The 14630-nt window shown below is 43.3% G+C and overlaps 1 protein-coding gene across 1 annotated transcript in view; it reads left to right on the forward strand.

The window, feature by feature from the left end:
- The first annotated feature begins 571 nt into the window (after positions 1–571).
- Positions 572–14630, forward strand: part of LOC147701360 (serine protease inhibitor swm-1-like) — a 33240-nt gene continuing 19181 nt past the window's right edge. Inside the window, exon 1 of the mRNA XM_086930057.1 lies at positions 572–709. The gene's annotated coding sequence lies outside the window, so the exon portion shown is untranslated. The remainder of the gene's footprint in view (positions 710–14630) is intronic.

A 14630-nucleotide genomic window follows, 5' to 3' on the forward strand; every position in this document is an offset into this window, starting at 1 on the left:
ATTGTCGCCCCTGCAGTATCTGAGGATGTCCAAGAGTTTTTGAAAATGAGGAGGAAGCCATTTTCATGTGTGTGCAGAAATCGATTTTTTTTAGATGAGGGTTGATCAGAAGCTTTCGAGGATACTAGTTGCCAGTGTGCTGTTTTCCGGTACAACCTTTCTAAAACAAATTACACCACATGTTTGCAAAAAAATAAAGACCCCATGGCGAGAACGCATCACAGTTAAAAGTACATAACATGGTGAGAATACGCAACATGTCTTGCAAAATAAGAGATCGCCCTTGAACTATTATAATAGCAGGGAAATTTGTCTTTGTGAAATATTAAATTCAACTTCCCTAAATTATGTGAAAGACAAAAATAGTTCAGAATAGGTCATCAGGAAATGCTGCAAGCTGCAAACAGGTGTTCATTTCAACGCTCAGCAGGTGTAACATGCCTGTGCTTTTAGGAAAGGTACAATTGTGTGACCCGGCGCGTGATTCACACCGTTTATTTCCAGGGAGTATGTGACTTGCAGGAACATTCATGTGTCGGCCGCACCCAAACCTGGAGCGTCTTGTTTATTCACAGACAGAGTTGTGCAAATGTGCCCAAGTGGTACCTCGGTGAATTATGTCAGGATATATAAACCGCAGTGCTTTGGACGTGCCCACTTGCAGCCAGACTCTGACAGGAAACTTTGACCGCAGCTGAATTGAAAGCAGGTATGTGTCAATATCTATTCTTTCTTTTGTATTTTGGGTTACTTATAAAAGATGCAGGTACTTCGAACTATAATTTGTAGACCTAACCATTTACTGTGCTGTGCCCAATACATTGTTTAAATTACTATATAAAAATATTGATATAGGTTCTGGGTACCCCGGGGCAGCAGACACTGCTCCTGCTACCAATACATTCAGACATCAAGCTAGTCCGGAAGATACAGATATCTTGAAGACTCGTATTTACTCTCTGTACACTTCACTTCAAGTTCTCCTAACAATGCTGGGGTGAAAAGGGGGACTTTGAGGGTGCAATGGTGAGACAAGGACACAATCTTGTATTCATTGGAGATACAGTTTGCATGGTCTCACATCTGCTACTCCCCTACAATTGGTTATTAACAGCTAGATTCATCAAAGACCCGTTTTGCGAGTCTTTAATAGCAATGAATCGCTATTAAAGACTCGCAAAACGGGTCTTTGATGAATCTAAAGGCCCATAGGAATGAATGGGGAGTATTCCTTATTTGCGATTAGCAATTTGCTAATCGCAAATAAGATTGTGATTTCAAGGGTGCCAGGGGTGTCCAAATGACACCCTGTAGCACCCCTGAAATGCAAATTTACGCAGTTGTTGCGCACACACATGTCCAAAGGACATGTGTGTGTGTAACATGCAATAGAGAAAAATGCACTAAAGTGCTTTTTTCTATTTTTCCGCTATTTACCACGAAGTCAGACTTCGTGGTAAATAGCGACCAAATATTGCGAATTCGCAATTTAAAATTGGTTAATGAATTGCATTTAAATCCAATTCCTCGCAAATATGCAATTTCGCAAATAGCGATTTTTGCATTTGGGATGATGAATCCCAAATGCAAAAATTGCACTCGCAAAGGGCAAAATTCTCACAATCTGGCCCTTTGCGAGCGCAATTTAGCTTGATGAATCTAGCTGTAAATGTCCATGATCTCTTTTGCATAAGACTCTTCTAGGTGCTTAACAACCAATCTGACTAGGCCATTCACAATGTCGACATCCCACAATTCTTTGCATTCTGAGCCTTTTTCCTTTTTACCTAAAAGGGGACAAGTGAAACTCCATGTCCCAGAATGTAAAGTGGTGTTGGCTATGGTCTGGGAAGGCGGGAGAATTCATACTTAAGACAGCCATCGTTTCACCATGACAAGTGATGCAGATGTTCCCTTTCTTATCAGTTTATCTTAAGATCGTTGAAAGATAAGGCACTTTCTATTTCATCATATTTTCTTTACCTATTTTGCCCACCTCTCCTTACTTCTGCAGACGGCCTCCTGTGTACTCTACCTTTCCTTAAGAATAACGCTGGACTGCCATGTACAGATGTGCTCATCAGTGACTGCATTGTTAGGTTGAATCTCCCTCTGAAGGAGAAGCGAGTGAGAGACGGGCTCCTGCCATGATTAGAATGTAAATTAAGATGGACCTTTAATTACCACACTTCATGACGAAGAAAAGATATCTAAAGCACAAAACAGAAGAAATCGTTTTGATTATACTGAAGGAAGTTCTCGAGACTTTGTAAAATTGTTACTAGTAATATAAAGCGAGAAAAACCCTTGGAACATGTAGTTATTATGACCATGGACCTGTCAAAGTGATCAACGGCCTAACGTTCGTGCAATGCATTGGGTAAAAGCGGTCACAATTTGTTCACCTACATTTTACTAAGTGCTTTGTTGTTTTGCAAACTAACATATGTTGAAACTTCGTGGTTCACAAAATTCTGATTCGTAAGTTGTCATAATTTGACCTTCTTCATTGCATCAGGTAGGTTGTAACTTGCAACCCACTTCAAATCGCTGCCATCACATGGATCGTGGACTGCCGGGATCAGCAAATCACTGTCTCTGATTGCTTTTAAATAAAGAAATCAATTTTTTTTATACGTCCGGTCTACCTTTAACTGAAATGTACAGAGAGCAAATGTGGGACTTGGAGACATCTTTATTTTCCTGCCTAAGTTGATGCCTGAATTTACTGTCAGCAAGAGCAGTGTTGGGGTATCATCTGCTGCCGCTGGGTTCCCGGAACTGATATACATATTTGCTATATTAATGTAAACAATGTTTTTGGGCACAGTTAATGATAAGGTCTACAAATCCTTAAAGGAAAACAGGGTGCACTTAAAAAACTGAAAAAGATCAACTTCTAAAGCCTTTTACAGGTGAGCAGCAGACCCAGGAACCACTGCCTACTCCCAAAAAATGCTTATTATAACATTTACAAAGAGGAACGTGCATTTAGGGACCCCTTCCTGTTTGCTAGTGTGATACCACCTTCTGTGAGGTATCAGTAACCTATAAATGATTTGCAACCACAATTGCTGTTGTAAACCATAGGTAAGTACCTTAATAAATCACAAATTTGAAGGTACGCCCTAAACATGCCCTTTTAAATTTGTGATTTGGTAAGTAGTTGGAGTTTTGAACATAACCATATGCTATTTTGAGGTCACAAAGGTTCCGATTTAGGCCGGTCAGAGTCTTTTTTACCACCCAAATAGGTTTGACCATAAGGCCCAAAATCACAAACACCTACTATTTATTACTTAATATCAAATTCTTCTATGCCAATGTAATCGATCAATACAGAACACACAGTAAAGTGACTGCATGATCACCAACCTAATGGGTGTAACCACTGAAGGAAAGTGACACTTGCAAAAGGAAATGATGAAAAAGAAGCCCATAAAATAAGGAACCAGCCATAAGGCTGATTTCAGGAAAAATGCAGCTTCACAGGCATAGTAAAGGACATTAGCAACAGAACCAACCATAAAATGCATTCACATTACATAAAGATTGCACAACTCACTAAATCAAACTATTCATGAAACATCCCTATAAGGACTCTAAAAGACATAGATCACTCTTTCAAATTATCAGATATTTTGCCAACCCTGTCTCATAACCTGTCATCTAGGAGCAAAGGATCATAGTGATCTTCGCCCTCAAAAAATTACAGTGAGTGTGCAAGGTGCAAATCCAAACCGGCCAATGGAGCATCCTAACTCCATACATACTGTAAATAACAAAAGGATCAAATGCAAAACCTACTACCCAGAATGACTGTTGGCTTTGGTGAAGGCTCTTTCAAATGACAGGCCCAAAAGCAACAATCAGCTAGGAAAACTTAACTAAATTATTAGAAGAATCTCACTCAGCAAATGAAGGGCCACAATCAATGACAAGAGAGAAGCCTTGACATGGGGATCCCCCCACATCTCAAATCATGCTAGCCAATCACCTCTCCACCTTACAAAAGAGGCAAATTCAATGCCTTAACCCTTTCACTGCGGCGGCTATTCGGCCGCAGTGCTAAGGGGGCGGGGCGGAAATGCGGCAGGCGCATGCTGGTGACGGAACCGCTCCGTCACCAGCGTCGGTTGCGCTGTGCTTATGACGGAGCGGTTCCGTCATGGCCCCGCCCGCTCAATAGAACGCTCAGCGCAGGCGCGGAATTTGCGCCGCGCAGGAGCGTCGGGCGGGCCATGACGGAACCGCTCCGTCATCAGCACAGCACCACCGCAGCTGATGACGGAGCGGTTCCGTCATCAGCAGGGGAGGGGTTAAGAAAGCAATAAATAGATCACTGCCTATCTGCCCTGATAATAATGTCCTAAAGGAGTTCAGACAAATGAAACTGACCAACAAAAACGTAATCTGTCAATCAAACAGGAAATTAGTGTAGATGCTCCTTGGCAAATTACACCATGATATAAAAAAAAACAACAGAACAAGATTCTGGCACACTGGAAACAGATTACAGAATCCCACAATTCACAGAGTTAGCTCTCACTTGACAAAAAAAGCCTGGGTATGTTTTCTGTGTCATTATTTTAATACAGAATACTCCAGCAGTACAAACAAAGAGAAGATAACGGGTTATACAAACACAGAAACACAGGAGAAACTCATGATCTAAAAATGCTCAGACAACATTAACAAATGCAATTACGGCCACACAGATTGCAAACAGGAAGCCCAAAGAAAGGAGGGAAGGAGCACCAGGTCCAAAATCCCCCCAATTCTGTTTAAACTAGACCCAGATTACTGGGCAGAAGCATTAAAACCAGTATTTGAGAACATTCTTCACACACACACAATCCCAGCTTTCTGGAGGGGTTAATCATTTCCCCAATCCACAAGACATGTGACAAGAATGAAGCAAAAAATGATAGGCTGGTCACGTTAACAGACAACAACGCAAAATATTGTGTTGGGCTCATTCCAGAAGAACTAACTGATTGGGCATCACAAAACATAGACATACCCCTTAATCAAACAGGTTTTAGCAAGCACACGGGGACAACCACAAACATATTAACTCTTTCCCTGTTGATAGACGCTATATAAGATGACAACCTACCATTATACTCCTGCTTCATTGATTAATCCTCAGCCTGTGATCACACGGACAGAGAGAAGCTGAAAGAAATATTCCCTCCAGTCTTTTGAATCAGCTGATTCTTGTACACATTGATTCTTGGGTCCAAGCGAAGCTTGCAGGCGGCGACCATCTATCAATACAGATTTCAACCCCAAACGGGCTGAAACAAGGCAGCGTACTAGTCCTGACTTTGTCCATTCTCTTTTTGCCAGATGTATCAAACAAATGGGACAAGTGTAATTCCCATGCTCTAAAGATGGTCGGTCTTTTCCTTTGGAAGCTGTTATACCCTGATGACCTTGTGGCCATCAGCTTCCAAATCTTACTGGACACCACCAAAAGTTATTCTGATGAAAATGGGCTGAAAATAAACATAGACGAATCTAAAAGCATGGAATTGAACCAAAAAAAACTAATCTTAAAATGTCACTGGCATCTGACAGACAACAGGTAGAAAAAGTAAATGAACATAAATATGTGGGGTAAGCATGGGCGAATTTTGCGAATCTGGGTTCGCGAATTTTGCGAATTTGGGAACTCGCAATCCGCAAAATCCGCGAATTCTCGCGAATTTGCTGATTTTTTTTTTGTGTTCGCGAGGATTTCTGCCAGTTCGCAAGGATTTCTGCTAGTTCGCGAGGGTTTTGTACCAGTTCGCAATTGCGAACTTACATGTCGGCTCGCAACGGTCACGATTATGTTGTTTCTATGTCTGGTTCATCATCACAGGTTCCCAGCACCCTCTGTTTCACCCCTGCCACCCTCTGTTTCACCCATGCCACCCTCTGGCACATCAATGCCACCCTCTGGTTCATCATCACTGTAGATTATGGGGGGAAAAAGCAAGCACACCTGCCTGCTTCAACTGACATGAATTAATTTGGGGTTGATTTATTAATGTGTCACTGTTTTAAAATTCCAGTCTGGCACCTGCTTCCTTATCTGTAATTTGCTTTCTGTTGCAGTGCAATTTTTTTTTCCAGGACCTTTGTGGCCTACTTGTAGCTATTCTATGAGCCTGCTGTGAGGGTCAGAGCAGGGTCATATAATTGTTGCAACTAGCAACTGAACTCTGGAGGGGCCCTTGTCAGGAAGCACTACAGGGAATGGTTACTAATGATGAGTTTGAACTTTTGAACCTGCTGAATGCTTTCACTATTGCAAAACTCGTTTTTCTGCAGAACAGCATTACAGCAACTGTAATGCCCCAAACAAGCTTATATGAGAAAGTTGATTTCTAATCCAAAAGTTATGCAAAGAAAATCAAAAGGCCTCAAATCCAAAAAAGTGCAGGCAAATGTCAACCTGAGGAGTTTTTCTGATAAAAATCATCATTTTCAGAAGGTCTATGCTGCTTGCTAGTAGATTTCTTGTGCAGAATTGCAATTTTTGTAATTTCGCGAGTGCGAGATTGTTGCTGCCCGCCGCACCTACATGTTCGCAATTGCGAACTTACACCGCACGCCGCAAAATTGTATCACCAAGAAAAGAAAATCTGCTGCGTGCGAATTTGCGGATTTTCGGTAAATTCGCGAGCGTTCGCGGATTGCGAATTTACCGAAAATCCGCAAAATCGGCAAGCGGAACGGATTTTCCGCCCATGCTTGATGTGGGGTTCACAAAAGATAGCAAAGGTGCATTTACGGCTCAAAAAGCGGCATTAAAAAGAAGAGGAATCACAATGGCAGTAGCCAAAAAGTCTCAAGAACAAAATTGTTGGTCCAAAATGTACTCCCCTGATCCAGGTGGTACAGGCAAAAGTCATTCCAACTACCACCTATCGGAGCGAGTGTATGAGGGGTCGGGATGCTATCACGCAGGATGGTATAGTAACGTGAGCATTTGGAATGATTTTTAACTTACCAAAATACACATCACCTGCTCAAATTAGACTGGAATTCTGATTGCAGTTGTAACAATGAGCACGCAGAACCGCTTATGTCAAAAGCTGGTATAAGATCAAGAGAGCTAAGCATGGCTCACTAAATTCTCATCTATGAATCAATTGCTGTCTAACTATACCAGTGCAGTGAAATCCTATTTGCAGGAGTTAATAGAAAAACTAGGCTTATATATGGTCTTTTGGAGGAATAAGGAGCATACAACAGCTTCAAATAGCCTGTCACAGCAAGTGTTAAAAGGGTTTCCTTGGCAAAGGATGAAGCTCTGCTGTCTGGGAGAGTGCACAAATAGTTTACTCTGCACAGCTACCCCAAGGGATTTCCACAACCTTACCTAGGTGCAGGGTTCAACACAAGAACTAAAGAAAAAAATCTATGGCACCGGCTTGGCCTCCTTCCATCTCTGCTCCACTTACCACCATAGAAACACCATCAGACAACATTTAGTTGCAGTTTGTGTGGGGCAGCCAAAGAGGATATGATTCAGTTGCTATGCATACTTGGAGAACTTGTACATGAATACAGATTTCCCTTTAATGCCAAGGGATTAAAAACTTGAAGTCAAGCAGTGAAAGCATGCTTTGTTGGCAGATATGTTCCATTAAACTGCTGCGTTGTATTGTTCCTGAGCATTGCTGAAAAAAACTCAACACCAGTAGCAATAGATTGACAACCAATAAATAATTATGTATATTTCTCTTGGCAAGAATACTGACACCACAAGAGTGCAAAATACCTTGGAAAGGAGAAATATTTAAGACTATGGGGCATATTCACAAGGAGCTATTGCTGAATTAACTGCACTTTATTGCGGCCAAAGTCATGATAAATTTACCCCACCATTCACAAGCAGGTGCTAACAGCCCACAGCACCACTTTTCCCACGATAGCAGCCGCAAAAAACATCGCCACAGAGGACCCCTGCAACTATTGTTAATGAGATGCAGAGTAGGCGTTCCCATGCAAAAAGCCACAACAACACCACACCTCAACATTCATAACGACCAGCCAGCTCGGCGAAAAGAACACAAAACACATGATAAGGCGCATTAGCAGCAGGAATTTTACACCTGCTCTGACCTTGTGTAAAGTTGGACGGCAGCCTGCTCCACAATAGGGAGCCCTGTCCAGGGTGTCATCGGAAGAGCAACAAATGACATGGAGCAACTGAACATGCATTATGGACACCCAAGAGGGCTACAACACCCACCCAACACCCCCCCTGGACCACCACAGGGGCAGCACAGACAATTACAGCGCCCCATCATAATTCCCGTTTCTACACCCATGCATAGGACCCGGATGCGCAGGACACATTTCTGTGCTGTTTTGTGATGCCCAATCTGTTAGTTCTTCTGGAATGAGCCCAACACAGTTGCGTGAGATCCAGTGCGCCTGACATACGCCGGCCCGCTGGACCATGACCCCATCAGGCCCGACCCTATGCAGCCAGGCCACACCGATCAGCATCCAACACTGGCATGTGTCATGGAGGGCCCACCACGTGTCAGTGTAGGATCCAAGCCCAAGACTCCCTTCGATCAGTGAAGCTTAGTGCCATATGTGCTTCTTGTGACAGATCCTGCCACAAACACTGTTCAAAGCCATCCGGTGAGCCCTGCTGCCACAAACCCTGTCCAACGCCATCCGGCGAGCAGTGCTGTCACAAATCCTGTCCAACGCCATCCAGCGAACTGTGGATGAGGGACCAGGACAACCCTGCAGACCAGTAAGTTTCACATCCAGCACCTAGTTGCGAATAATGATTGGCAGAGTCCACACCAGTGAACGCATGAAGGGGAATAAGAGGAAGATGTGGCTCAGTCTGGACAAAAGCCGGGTCACAGTCACGGAGGTGACTGGGCACGTGGTGCCACTTAACCTGAACTACACAGGCCAGTGGGACCATCAACCTATGCCGGCGACTCTCTGTGAATGGCCCGTGCTATCCGCTGCCTACACTGCTCTTGGCTTAGGCTGTGCTCGAGTAGGACACAGATTTGGAACAGAACTTCGAGTATGCAAAGGCTGATTATACATCATTGCATGCAAGGGGAGGCCTAAGAGGATGTTGCCTTGCAACTCGGCAGAAAGAAAAGGATCATCATTACGGATGTGTTTGTACACTACCGACAACTGCCCTGGTGTTACTAGCGCAGTGCATCACTAGCCAAAGACATGTGGCTGTGAGCCACTGCTGACCACTCCCTGATGCCTAAACTGCGGTCCAGGAGGTCACAGAGTCATGATTCAGCAATGGTGGAGTCCATATTAGTGTATCAGCATCATCGCAGTCTGCATCCCTACTCAGCCCCAGTACCACTAAGTCTCTTGCCCGACATTCATAGACACTTTCTGGTCAAACAGTGGTGGCATCTGAGCGTATGGACTATGGGGCAGTTTTCACCCCCATGTAGCTGATACGGAATTGTGCTGACAACATGCTGTCGCATTCCACTCCCCCATTTTTTGCTTTCAGATAAATTCAAACGTTTCGGCGTCTAGCCCTGGAGGACACCTTCCACTGTCCCCCGAAACAACATAGACCTCCGACATTGATGGTGAGCTGCTCAGGTCGTATGGCCCATCTGACTGCACCGCAAGTCAGCTTCCCGTGGCTGGGTGCCTGTGCCAGCTGCAGCGCATCCAGGGCCAACAACTCTTTTCTGGTGAAGTCCGGGACCCCTTCTCTGGAAACATAGGCTGGCCCCTGAGGAGTAGGCCTTGGGGTCATCAACGTTATGACTCGGTGGCCTTGTGCTGTATGCAGCCTCCGGGCCCAAATGTGTCCCATCAGGGCTCACATGATTACAGACCAACCCAGACAACACATTACCACAGTAGGCACTTGCCACCACTGCAAGAACCACCTCCAAACCCCATCTGCCAGAGTTGCAGCGGTGGTCCTGACAGACTTCTGGGTTGCTCAGGCCTGTTTTGGATGCCATCATTGGCCTGATTCCCTGCTCAGCACTCCAGGTGCCAGTGACTCATTGCACTGCAGGACATTGTCCGTTGCTGCTGGTGTTTTGTGCTGTGGAGCGGTTGCGCAGGTATGTCACCACGAACAGTGTGGGGACCCTGAAACGTTAATAGTGAGGATGATGCAGGTCTGACACACCCCACTGCATCTGCATCAGGAGTGTATCTAAGGGACACAATTTGAGACTTTTACTGCACATGAGCACACTCATCTCTAGTGTCCACAGCCCAGTGCACTGCAACTCACGGGCATTTCTGTTTGCATGTCAGCTGTCCTCTGGACTTCATCCACCTCACCCCATGCTGCTCAGCACTTGTCTCTGTATTGCATGTGTTTTCTGTATCCATTGCACTGGTGTCCAATGTCCGAGTGGTTGCCAACATCAGACATTCCGTGCGGGTTGGCTTATATTCACCCCACACATATCCAGCACAGATGTCACTACATGTGGCCTTGCCAATAAAGGGGCCAGTCGCATGTGCCCGCAGCCAGTTCTACATGATCTCTGCGTGTTTCCCTGTGGACTTGTAGTATGCATTTGGGCCCTGGGCCCTATGACTTTACATTTTGCTGCGTACATCGGATGCAGACATGTCACCGGAGGCAGTGGGTTGGGGTTTGGACATGTAGCTTTGTCATCACCCACTCAAATTCACTGCTACCGGCTCTTTCAGCTGTAGTGGGCATGTTTGTGTGCATGTGCGGAGCCAGTTGTGTCCTCCGTTCTGCAGTGTTGGCTATGCGTGTAGTTCCACGTCGTCGTCAATGTGGGTGTGCTGTTTTTGCTATGTGTGTGTGCTGTCGTGTGCCAAGGAGATGCGAGACATGATACTGGGTGTTTGTTGGTGTGCTCTGCCTCATTGTGCATGTATGCCAATGTGCCCATCTCCCCGGTGTCCGTACTCCCTACTCCTTGCCCCGTCTCTACACTGATGGCTGTTGGCTGTATTTCCTCCAACTTCTCCGGTAGCACTGGACTGCCACCTCCTGTCGCCATTGCTGCCTTCCTGTTGGCAGCGGTTTGGTGCGTGGTTTAGGTTGTCACACTATGCAGTTGCCTATAGGCTTCCTGGATTCTCCTCCCCTTCTCCCTGAATGCATTACAGGTGGTCTGCTTGTGGGTCAGTTGCTGGTAGTAATCTGTCACCCCTGTGTTTTCCTGCAGTCTGCACCCCGTTTTACTCTTCCTCATCTCCTTAGCCTTCCCCGACCCCGTTGTTCATTGCTGGTAGTCTGTGGGGGTTGTGGAGTTCAAGTTGGGATCTGCGCTGGGTCAGGGTGCATCCATGTTGCTACGTGCTTTGTCTCTGGTGTATCTTTACCTGGCTTTTCATGGTGCATTGTCCCACCAGACACGTGGGATTTGCAGGCCCGTGGCTGGTTTTCGCTACTTTTTGAACCGCAGTTGGCCTCTTCGCTTGTTTTTTGCATTCGCGTATCACATATTTGTGGTGTGACGTTGATTTTCACGAGGATATTTGCAGCGTTGTCTGGTGTCTATTGCATGCTACCGCCTTGTTGTGAATTCCATGTTGACGCAGGGTTATTTTCCCACGATAGGCTACGATGTTGAAAGTTGCGTACACTAATCTTGTAGTGGTTATCAGACCTTGTGAATATACCCCTAAATCCTGCTGACTTTACACATTGACTTTTGCAGCCCACACAGAATCTTATGGTCTTACAGACTCTTAACCTCAAACATTCTAGCTGCTAACAGCAGGTTTTACTTCTGAAGAATCATTTTTACGTGTTTCTGCTTGTGCTATCTGTATTATGTGTTTATATGCTGTCAACTTTGCACATTTATTCTTGCCGCCCATACAGTACTTTGTGGTAATAGTCTAAATGATGCAGACTTTGCACATTGTTTTTTGAAGCCTATACAGAATCGTATGGCCTTACAGTTCATTAGCCCAAATAATCTAGCTGCTAATAGCAGGTTTTACTTCTGATAAATAATTTTGAACTGTTTCTGCTCTTGCATCTGCATAATATGTTTTAAGCTGCTGACTCTGCACATTGGTTCTTGCTGCCTACACATTATTTTGTTATTCAATTTTTTTTTATTTTTTTTTTTATTTGCATCAAGTGGACAAAAAAAAGAGAAAAGCCATGATAAACAAAATTAGTCTACAAAGATTTTAGAAAGAGCAAAAAAATTAACATTAAACATTCCATAAATCATAGGCAATAGAGAGGTCATACAATAAGAGAAGAAAAAATCAAGACTTGAAAATATACTGTTATTGGACCATAAATAAACCCCAAATTCTGTCAATTTTTTGTTTAGCCTGTAGGTCCCTTGAAGCACCAAGGGAAATCTCCATATTATATGTTTCCTTAACCAGGCTCCACCATTCCATAATTGTTCTTGGATTTTTTTTAATCGAAGCTCTGGCAATAGTAAGTCTTGCACAGGTAACTAAAATATTCAACAAATCACTAAATACACTACTACCGCCGAATATACCCACCAACACATCAATTGATGAAAATAGAATAGGATGAGCAAGTCTATCGGAAACAACCTTAGTTATTCCATCCCAATATTCACTAAGATGAGGGCAAGAAAAGAACATGTGAACAATATCAGCACCACTTAGATCACATTTAGGGCATTTCGTACGCTCACTATAATTATTATTCATTGCCCATTTAAGATTTCTCTCGGGGGTATGGTATAGTTGACATACAGTTTTAAACATTTGCAGTTTAAGACTAGAAGATTGAACTGATACATTTATGCTTTTAAGAGATATAGTAATTAGATCAGATGGTACAATCAAAGCCAATTTCCTGTTCCATTTCTCAGTTAATTTTGTGATGTCACTAGTGTTAAAGCCGGAAAAAATCTTATATCCTATGCTAATCATGGCTTTGTCTGCTTTTCTATAGATACAATCCCATACCTCAGAATCTAATACCATATTAAGCTCTAATTTCTTCACTAGATAGTCTTTAATCTGATAACATTTAAACCTAGCCATTTCAGATAAATTATAACATTGCTTCATCTTTTCAAAAGTCATAAATCCCTGGTGATCATATAAATCTCCCAAGAATCTAATACCGGAATCTGAAAGTAATCGGCAAGCTGAATCATGAAAAATTAAAGGAAAACCCGGATTACCCCACAATGGTGTTTTATAATGTAGATGAGAAACATTACACTTAACCATAATGGAACGCCAGATATTAACGGTATCTCGTACCGTCTTAAATTTAACGCTTTGAAGTAGTTAGGGTTGTTTAGCCTGTAAAGGAACACATTAACATCCTGTCCAAGTAAGAATTTATGAAAGTACAAACACTTATCGGAGACTGTTAGGCTACAAAAACGAGTCAAGAAAGCCGACCAATAATAGAGCTTAAAATCCGGGAGAGCCAATCCGCCTTGACTAAAAGGGTGTTTAAGTGAGGAGACAGCCCGCCGGGCTTTTTTATATCCCTGTTGTCCAATGGTTTGTTAATTCTATTAATTCTAGCTCCTAAATGCAGAATTTCTATTGTTGAATAAACAATCTTTTACTGTTTTAACTGCATGATCTCTGCACATACAACACTGCTGTACCTGAATAATAATATAAGATTGAACTGTACGTTTGGGACTTTAATTATGGTTGATTACTCTGAGAAACTGAATGCTAAGTGCTCACCCTATTGTAGTGGTTTTAGTTAATCATGCACATAAAGAGATTACTAACTTACATACTATCTCACAACCTAAAATCTCCTGGGTATTATAAATAATATTGCAAAGTTCTTCGCTGGGATCAACAAAGAGCTTAAATCTCTCAGAATGCATCCTCATGTCACACAATGGAAAATACCACTGCAAATCGGTCATCATTTCAAGAACTGGAATCATAAACTCCAAATGAGAATTTGGAATCCAAGAATCATATGTAACATTATTAGGAGCCTATTCCTGAACTCCTATACAACACTGTGCATTAAATATGACACTTATAAATCACAGTATCATGAAAATCACAGTTTAATAATACATATTTCACTTATTAGTTAAATCTGGAGGGATCAATGCCATCCTAACGAAATGTAACTTTGATACTGGAGAAACTCCAAAAATTGGTCTAGCATACCTTTCTATGAAAACTAACTCAAACATATGTCTGCATACAAAATCTCTTATTTACATTCTCCCCTCCCCCCAAAAAAACCTGAATACATGCCATTGCTGTTTCTAGTCATATGCAGTACTCTAACTGTTGGACTTGGGCCTTTTTGGCAGGTTCACCCCTTAATTCTTTGCCTTTAGCCTCTGGCATGGTGGTAGTGATTTTAGGCCTCTGCACACACTACGACTGTGGCCCAGTGTAAAGTGCTTGTGCACTCTGAGTGCGTGTGCTGAGAGTGGAATGCCTCCTATAGGAATGCACGGGGGATATGTATGTCCAGGGTTGTTCCTGATATTTGGAGAGTGCAGGGTCGAGTTTGGTATGTGCGAAATCGCGAGAATAAGTGCTGTGCAATGGTGTGCGCAGATTTGTTGTGTCTAGTTGAGAAGTGCCACTTTTAGAAGTTGGCATTTCTGTGAGATGTGAATTGCCCGTCTTGCTTGTGAGTGACAGGGGCTGGCTGT

The sequence above is a fragment of the Lissotriton vulgaris genome, chromosome 7, assembly GCF_964263255.1.
Source record: "Lissotriton vulgaris chromosome 7, aLisVul1.2, whole genome shotgun sequence".
Classification (NCBI taxonomy): domain Eukaryota; kingdom Metazoa; phylum Chordata; class Amphibia; order Caudata; family Salamandridae; genus Lissotriton; species Lissotriton vulgaris.